The 9,855-nt window shown below is 34.8% G+C and overlaps 1 non-coding gene across 1 annotated transcript; it reads left to right on the top strand.

Moving 5' to 3' along the window:
• The first annotated feature begins 1,192 nt into the window (after positions 1 to 1,192).
• Positions 1,193 to 1,266, top strand: TRNAN-GUU. Its single transcript has one exon. It is a non-coding gene; the product is annotated as a tRNA-Asn (tRNA).
• The last annotated feature ends 8,589 nt before the right edge of the window (positions 1,267 to 9,855 follow it).

Genomic DNA, 9,855 nt, shown 5'->3' with positions numbered 1-9,855 from the left:
AAGAGATAACTTACCTTCCAAAATCTTAGTTGTCAACATCGTTGGTCTTCCTCTTTCGTGTCTTTGGGATGGTCTTCCTCTTTCGTGCATTCAGAGTCTTTACAATAGTGGTTCCATCAAATAGAACAATGTCGGAATTAGGGGGGACGGTAGATGGGATGTTGATATCAGTAAGAGAATCCATTGATCTTAGAGAATAGACAGCAAGAAACGATTTGATATTGGAGAATACGTACGGCGAGAATACAAGAGGAGGCGAGGTGGGGGAAATATTAGGAGGCGATGGTCTTCCACGGCAAGACAGAGAACAAGTGGCGGCAAGAAGAGATTGATGAAAAAAGTTGAGCGCTTCCACGACGAGACAGGAAATACCTCACGGCTCGACTAGGGTTTACACAAGAGGGAGAGAGAAGAGGGACTAATGAGAGAGAAACAATGGTTAGACTGACAGTTCGACTAGGGTTTACACAGGAGGGAGAGAGTAATGAGAGAGAAGCAATTTAATTCAATCTAGGGAAGGCGAAGAGTGACATATTAAAGTTATTTATTTTTTTTTTAAAATTGAAAAATCCAGCGTGGCAATGACCCATAGATTCGCTTTATGATCTGAGCCCCACCCTCGGCCCCCAAATCATTATTCTTGATTTTTTTTATCCGTAATTATATGATAATAAAAATAGTTAATAAAAAAAGTTTTACTACGTTATTAATAAATCATGACAATTATTTTAAAAAAATATAAAATAAAAGTTATGAGTTATTTAATATAAAATAAATAATTGAATTAGATAAACGGTAGATAAGAAGGGAATAAAATAATAATACTTTAAAAAAAAATATTTACCAAACAAAATTTTCTTAAAGTTTTGTCAAAATAAAATTTGTGATGTACAAATAAGTTTACAAATGAGAAATTCTAACCCATTTCAATATAAATATAAACTATGACATTAACCATAACTTCCACAACAAAAACAAATTAATTCTCTAACTAATTAAAGCTACAAACTTGACATCCTACCAATATTGACCAACTAAATAAATGAGAAACGATGTATTCACATCAATAGTTTAGTAAAAAACCATTCATATTAGGAATAAATTCAATAAAGAAAATAAGGTGGAATAGCTCACACATCAATAGTTTAGTAAAACACCATTCATATTAGGAAACAATCCATAAATAAAATAAGCTGGAATAGCTCAGTTGGTTAGAGCGTGTGGCTGTTAACCACAAGGTCGGAGGTTCAAGCCCTCCTTCTAGCGATTTTTTGCGCACGAACGGCACGGTATCGACTCTAATTGCTAGGCGTTCATCTACAAAGTTTGATTAGAAGGTTAGATTTTTTGGTTTACCCTGTTCTGTAATAGTTAGAGTTTTGGTGTACCTTATTTCAATAATTGCTCTTTTTGTTGCTGTGTTTTGTTTTTCATTAAAATGGGAAGAAACAAAAAAAATAAGTATAAGGATGTCAAAGAATTTGTAATGAAAGGTTTAAGAGAGGTAGCTGAAAAGAAAATTGATAGGATTGCTGAATAAATAATCCAAGAAAAATAAGAATGCAACAAAGGTAATGAACCAATTACTGAAAAACATTCTGAAGAAAATGCAGCAGGAAAACAGGGGAAGAAAGAAGAAATTTGAAAAATTGGTTATAATGAAACATACAACATGTTTGGTCTTAAAAACCAAATTACAAAACTCTTGATGAATGATAAGAAGGGAGAAATCATAATCAATAAAGAGAAAACTCAAAAAATAACAGTCCAACTCCATATTCATTATCTCTAGGACTAAAATTTATTAAAGAAAGTAGAATATGAGGAGATACATAAATGGTCAGTTGATACAATGAAGGAGCTAATGAAGGCTCTAAAAACTAAGACCTACAATATCAGGAGTAAATTAACATGGAAAGTCAACAAAGTATGGAAGAATAAAGTAGAAAAGAAATCAGAAGACCATGCTTACAAAGGAAAAGTCGACTTAGTTGATATCCAAACAGAGGTAGAGGTACTCAACTCACCTTTTGAATTCAAACTGTCTTCAAAAGTAGAGGATAAATGTATTGAAGACTGAGAGTTTGTGGTGGTTGGAAACTTCATTGGGAAAAATAGAGTATCATTCCCAACTACTAAAGATGCTCTAATTAAATAGTGGGGAGAAAAGGGGCTTGAAAAAGTTTATGCAAACATACATAACCTCTACTTACTACAATTCAAAAAGGGCTCAAATTTAAAAGAAATCTTGGAGAAAGAGCATACATACATAGGATCAAATTGCATGAAGCTGGAAAAGTGGTCAGAAGATATAAATCTACAAAGTAGACCAAAGGAAACGACCCAGATTTGGTTCAAGCTCTAGAACATTCCAGCCCACATGTACAATGCTGAAGCAATTAGTCATTTTGCAGGTACAACTGGGAAACAATTATATATGGACCCAATAAATGAAGGAGGAGAGCACTTGTCCTTTGCTAGAATTAACATTGAAGTGCATCCTAGGAGTGTTCTGCCAATGAAAATGACAATTATTGACAAGAAAGGAAAGCACAATGTCATGGAGATCTCTTATGAATGTAAACCAAAGAGGTGTGATTTTTATAACACTTTCCTGCACAATAAATGTGATAAAGCTAAAGAAGAAGAGCAGAAAAACTAGAAAAACCAAGAAGTAGAAAAGAAAAAGAAAGAAACAGAGAAGGCTAAACTAAAAGATCAAACAAATGTAAAAGGAAGTAAGAAGGATTCTAGGAAAAAGGAAAGCAATGAAGGAAAGAAAGTAAAGGGAATCAAGGTGAAGAGGAAAAGAAAATTTGCTATAATGCGAAGGATCATGATGGAAATGGAAGATGAATCTCAAGTTGTTGTTGAGGAAACTCAAGAGAAAGATACCCATAATTTCAAAGATGAAACAGAAAATTCTAAAGCCGATAAAGAAGATACCAAAACCAATGTGGAGTCTGAAGCTGAAGCCGAAGATAAGGAAGACAAGAACACAAAAATTCAAGTTGAAGATAACAAAGATTAAAGCCCTAAAATTCTTAGAAATAATTCTTTCTATCAAATCAGAACGGGCTCGTACAAAGAGAGAATTCAAAATGAGAAACAAAAATACTCATCATCCTCTTCAATACAACCTCCTTTCATCGCCATAGGAAAGAGAAGAAAGCCTCTCAATGAAAACGGACGACATGGGAAAATGCTAGGTTGGGATAGTTATGTTTTGAATGTAGTCTTTTCTGTTTGTAATTTCTGTTTTTTAGAACGTATGAACGTTAATAATTAGTTTTTTAGGGTCTTTTGATTGTCATCCTTAATCATAGCTAGGGTTTGTCTAGCTTTGATTTATAACCCTCCCACTTTTGAGATTTATTGAAATGGTTCTAACCGTTTCCCCCCCCCCCCCAAAAAAAAAATCCAATAAAGAAAGCATGCATTCAAGATGACCTGGAAGAGCTACGGTATCACTAAGACATTATTACCACTTTGATAACATTGCTCTCTATACTCATTTAATTTTTTTTTCACTTAGTTAATATATCACTTTTTGTCCATATTAGACTTGTAGAATGAATATGAATAATCTTATGTTGGAAAGGATGGAAGGATATATAATGTATGATTTAGAATAATAGTATAATGCTTGAGTAGGGGGCAAGAATTGATTAAAAATAATCAATAACATAATCTAAGAATACAATTTGCACCATTTAGACACGTCAAAGTTCAATTCAAATCAGGAGACCATAAATCATCTTTTTGGGCGCTATCCATTTGCTTGTTTGCTTTGAGATAAGTTCTCCACATCTATGGGTCTTCTTAATTTCCAAGAGAGTGGATTGACATTAAGGAAGTTTCTCTCATCAAGCAAAGGGTAATCAATTTTCATCAAGTGTATACAAGTGTGGCTTAACTTCAACTACCTACCATATTTTGGCCGAAAGGTATGAGAGGGTTTATTCAAGAGTTAGAAGGAACATGGATGAAGTTTGGCCGTGTTTGATTGTAATTCAATCGTGCGAACATGGAGGCGTATTCCCACAAGTGAGAAAAATTGTAACCTATGCCAAAGTTTGAAGATCTCATATGATGAAGTCACTAAAATGGATAGTTTTAAGGCGAGATAAAAGTTGAAAAAATCGTGTGGTTTGTAATCATGTCATGAACTTGTAGTTTGTATGTTTGTTGTTTCATTCCATTTTTTCTTTTAAATTAAGTCTAGGTTTTGTCTAGTTTGATAAAACATTTCATTTCGTTTATCCCTTTTGGGTTTTTTGGAATAATACCGTTAGGCCATTTTCCCAAAAAGAAAATTCAATTCAAATGATAATTTAAAATAATTTTTAAAACTACAAATTAAAGCATTAGATGAATCACAATAACAATCATTTTTCTGAATTGTCTATAGTCTATTTCTTCATCCTTGGTAGAATGAAAATCCCCAATAATTCATTTGTCTTAATTGTCCATTTCTGCATCCTTAGTAGAATGAAAATCCCCAACAAGTCATTTGTCTAAATTGCCTATTTCTACATCCTTGGCAGAATGGACATCCCCATCAAGTCCTTTGTCTGAATTGTCCATTTATGCATCCTTGGTAGAATATAAATCCCCAACAAGTCCTTTGTCTAAATTGGCAATTTCTACATACTTGGTAGAATGAAAATCTCTAACAATTTCTTTGCCTGAATTGTCCATTTCTGCATCCTTGGTAGAATGAAAATCCCTAGCAAATCTTTTGTTTGAATTATCCATTTTTGTATCTTTGGTAGAGTGAAAATCCTCAACATTTCTCTCGTGAAATCCTTTAACTTGAAATGCTAAAGTATTTTCTTTCATCTTAACAGTCTGTTTCTTCGTCCTCGGTAGGACAAAAGTCTAAGAATCTCTTAGAAATCCTCTAGCTTTTGAATTCTAAGGTAATTAGTTTTTCAAATCGTCCATTCTTGTATATTTGACGAGATTGAAATTTTAAGCATGTCTTTTTGGAAATCCTCTATCTTGGAACGCTAAGGCATTTCCTTTTGTCTAAACTATCCGTTTGTTTGTCCATGGTTGGATGTAAGTCTCAAGAACTTTTAGAAATCCTCTAGCTTTTGAACGTTAAGGTAATTATTTATTTAAATTATTCATTCTTCTATCTTTGACAGGATGAAAATTTTCATCATGTCCCTTTGGAAATCCTCTAGCTTAAAACGCTGAGGTATTTCCTTTCATCTAAAATATTTGTTTCTTCGTCCTTGGTAGGATGCAAGTCTCAAAATCTTTTAGAAATTCTCTAGGTTTTAAATTTTAAGGTAATCGTTTGTCCAAATCGTCCATTCATGTATCTTTGGTAGGTTGGAAATTCTCAGAATTTCTCTTTGAAATACTTTAGCTTGGTATGCTAAGATAATTCTTTTCATTTGAATTGTCCATTCCTACATCATGATAGGATGGAAGTCTCAAAGTCTTTGGAAATCCATCGGCTTAAAATGCCAAGGTACCCCTTTCGGTCATTGTAGTTTACGATCTTTGATTCGAACTATATATAGACCTAATTCTCTATTCATAAGGATACGTAGACAAACTCCCATCCAAGTTGATCCATACCTTGAGATGATGATCAACATGTTCTTGAGAGCTTTTCCCAAGCGGTTGGATCAAAGAATTAAAGATAAGAAAATGAATTTTAAAAATTGGATCCTCATGTTCTTGAGGACTGAGTCCTGTGTGCCTAGGACCGAGAGATCCGACCGAGGATCCTCAATTCTGATCGAGACCAAGGACCGAGAAATTTGACTTAGGACCGTGACCTTGGACCGATGTTCTTAAGCTAGTACCGAGACCTAGGACTGAGGGATTCGACTGAGAATTTCCACCTAGGACTGAGAGGTCTGACCTAGGTTCAAGACTCCCAAGATGTAGAACCGAGCCTCCTAGACCTAGGACCAAGCATACTAAATTCTAGGATCAAGTTTCCTAGATATAGGACCGAAAGTCTCAACCTTATGACCTAACATCCTAAACCCTAGGACCGAGTTTCTTAGAATTAGGGCCGATAGTCTAACCTTAGGACCGAGCATCCTAAACTCTAGGACTGAGTTTCCTAGACCTAAAAGCCTATCACCACTATCACACTCTTTTCCTTTCAGACTCTTTGTAATACAAACAAAAGAGCACATCTGTAACAAATATGCGAGTATGTTTGTATACATTTCTACATTTGTTTATGAATCACAAAACGATATGTTCACTCTCCAAGGTTCATATTTACGTGCATATGCATTAAATTTGTAGTTTTATACAAGTACAAAATCCTCACATCTTTCTATTCGCAACAATCCACGACTATGACAAGTCGGCACGACCCCCAGAAGGAGTGATCCAAAACCGAACGTTTTATATGGCATCAAATGACCGAAGAACCTCCAAGCCTTGAAACAGTCTCATCCAACAATTTCAGGGAAATGAAGGCAATTTTACAACATGTAACAGAGAAACTCGCACTAATAACTAGTGTTCTAGCTAATTAGAAAATTCTATCCACATCCCAAAATATGCCGACATCCTCTCAAATACCTAACTGACAACCTCCGGTTATGGTTACTCCCACTAAATCCATTCCTACTAATCATCAAGATCAAGAAGAAGCCTCACTCTATGAATACTCTTAAGGAAAATAACGAGCCAACAACATGGGATAAATGAGGAAACACTTGACCCTCTGGGACCTCTAGAACGTCAAATCCCAATCCCTAGTCAACCTCATATTATGGAGTATGAACACCAGATGACTCAAGTACGAGCCATGCAAATGAAAATGCAAGCCAAGATTGATAAAATGGCTAAGGGAAAAAGTGCTAAAGTACACTATGACTGGAAAGACGCGATGTAAATTACCAAATGTGTAGTCATCTCAATAGGCGTTAAGCTTCTATCCATTTCTAAATATATCGGAAAAAACAACCCGACTATTTTCTTCAAGATGTATATGTCTGTAATAACCCCATTGAGACTTGAAGAACCAAATGTTCTCCATCTATTCCCTCAATATCTTGAGGATGCTGCACAACGCTGATATCACCCAAAAAGGCATTGAATTTACATTCCATAGATGAATTCATTGAAGCATTCATTAAATTCTTCTCCATGCATCTCAACCTCGAATGACCATAAAAGTGGTTGAAGAATGTTAAACAAGGAGAAAATGATGAATTCACCATTTTCATCGAAAGATGGAAAGTCATTGCCGAGGAAATCGACTCTCTCCCGAGTGAACAATGACAGATCAACATGATCTTAGAAAATATTAACGGACGATATTCCATTGGATTTACTGTCAAGACTTTCCAAACCATGATAAAGTTTCTAAAAACCAACATCAATCTCGATGACGCTATCGAGAATGAAAGGAAAGAGGGAAAACTAGTTAGAGCTTCCCCTCCACTTACCAATCGCTTTCCAAAAAAAATAAAAAATAAAGTGCACCACGTAACTACTGCATGGAAACCACAATCACCTCAAATGGCAAGCCCAAGTAAGCCTACACATGCTAATGTAGGGACCACAACCCCTACCAAACCCACACCTCCGAGGGCGCCTAAACCCTCTAAGACTTTTGACAACCTAGGTATGTTTCTTAGTGAGGTCATGAAGATTCTTTAGGAAAATAATCTAATCAAACCACTTGCCCCAACGAGAACCTTTGGTGTGACTATCACCAAACTAAGGGTCACGCTATTGACAACTTTAGTTCCCTCAAGCACCTTTTCCAAGACTTGATCGATCAAAATATGATCACCAAGCCTGAGGTGACCAAGAATCTGTTACCGGATCACCAAATCAATATGCTCACCAAGGACGAAGCATCCCTTGACTTTAATGCATTATTAGACCTAATTCATGACGCCAAACCAAAGATCAACATGATCGATTCTTGATCCAAAAAGAAGCTCTAAACCCACTTAGGTAGGACTTCTGAACAAGGGTAACTAAAGACAACTGCCTACCTCTTTGCCCTGATACACATCACGGAAACACATGGTGAAATGAATTTCCAACCCAGTTTCATGAAAATCACGACGGCCCAAGTGCTATTTACTTCCCAACAACCCCCTCTAAGGAAAACGACGGAAGTCGAGACTAGAACACTTAACCTAAGAGATAGTCTCCTAAACCAACTAAAAAGGAGAAATTCTAGTATTTCCATATGGGAAATCTTAATCTACTCTATTGAGCATAGAAAATAAGTCCTCAATGAGTTAAGCAAGGCCAACGTCCCTGCTAAAAACACCCTTAAAGAACTAGTAGGGATCATATCCTCTAGTTCTCTACACAACATGATAGGCTTCAAAGATAAGGATCTTCTAACATACAAACCAAATCATGACAAAGACCTCTACATGTCTTTCAAGTAAATAAACTTTTTTAAATTAATTATGTTTAATTATTTTAAACCGGATTTCATAATCGTTATTTGATTATAAACAAATTCTAAATTATTAAAATTTGAATAAAATTATTTATTTTTACATAATTAATTTTAAAAGTGGCCAGGTATTATCAAAATCTTTTAAAATTATGTTTTATTATAAAAGGATGTTCTGACACGCAAATTAAGGTTGAAAACATTGAACCTCAAGCCACTCTGGGTCCATTATTGCCACGTGCACATCTCGATGCATGTGCTAAGCTATGGGACATCCGGTGTTCTAAGGTTGAAACCATTGAACCTCGAGCCACTCCCAGTCGGTATTTCCACATACGCCAAGCGCGATGCATGTGCTAAGCTACTAAAATATTTAGGGGTTAGATAGACCATTTGTTTTTGTTGTGTATACTTGTGCATCTTCCATTATCTATTTATTAATGACATTTTTATTTCACTAGTAAACACTAATTTAACAATGACGAATTTAACGACAATAGAATTTTTCCGTAGCTAATTATGAAATAAATTGAAATTATACTATTTATTAATAATAACGACATTATTATAGAACCGTAACTATTGATATTAGACAAAGAAGTAATATAATTTCTTTTAAAGAAAATATTAGGCATCCATTGAACCAAGTGAGTCGCCCATTCTTCAAATAAAGGCCTATTTTAGAATTTCTAAATTGATTATCAATGGTTATATTTTTTCATTATTTATTTATTAATGGTTCAAGACATTTAAATGAAAAATAAATACAATGTTAGTTGTCAAGTAGTTTTATGTGCTAAATTTCTACTAGATTCATCGTATCTTGTGAGATAGCCATCTATAATTGTACGTGTTTAATTCACTCTACCCACGTCTCAAGAAATGTTTTCTTGTACGTGACACTATCTCTCCCTAACGTCAAGAAATGATTTACTACTACTAATTTTAAGAGTCCACCTAACGTCTTTTGTTTTAAGGAATGAAGGATCTAATCTTAAGATTGATTTATTCATTTGAATATTCCGTCTTTAAGAGCATTTGGGCGATCCGAAGTTGGTCGGTTTCATTCTTTACCTATCTTTTCGAGTGCTCCACCCATTAAAGGGACACATTAAAGGACTTAAATGGTAAATACAACCCGTAAACATTTTAGAAAGTAGATAAGAGAAGTATCTATATATGATATCCTCCTATTTGTTTGAGATGAGGAACCAAAGTTTATTTTTATATCGTAAACCTTTCCTTACTTGGCATGTACAGGTTCCAGATTAGTATGCATTCAAGACGTAATAATCCGGTGACTTAATTTCCTTCATAGTCGCGCCAAGGATTAATTTTCATTCGTAGGTAACCGTTCATGCTACACTTTAGGCTTTTGATGCGGCAAAATGGTTAAATGTAAACAAAATTACACATAGTTAGGCCTTTTCTAGTTTTGATTT

The sequence above is a fragment of the Impatiens glandulifera genome, chromosome 6, assembly GCF_907164915.1.
Source record: "Impatiens glandulifera chromosome 6, dImpGla2.1, whole genome shotgun sequence".
In the NCBI taxonomy this organism is placed as follows: domain Eukaryota; kingdom Viridiplantae; phylum Streptophyta; class Magnoliopsida; order Ericales; family Balsaminaceae; genus Impatiens; species Impatiens glandulifera.
The sequence above is the reverse complement of the archived record's forward strand: the minus strand, read 5'-3'. Positions and strand labels throughout refer to the sequence as shown.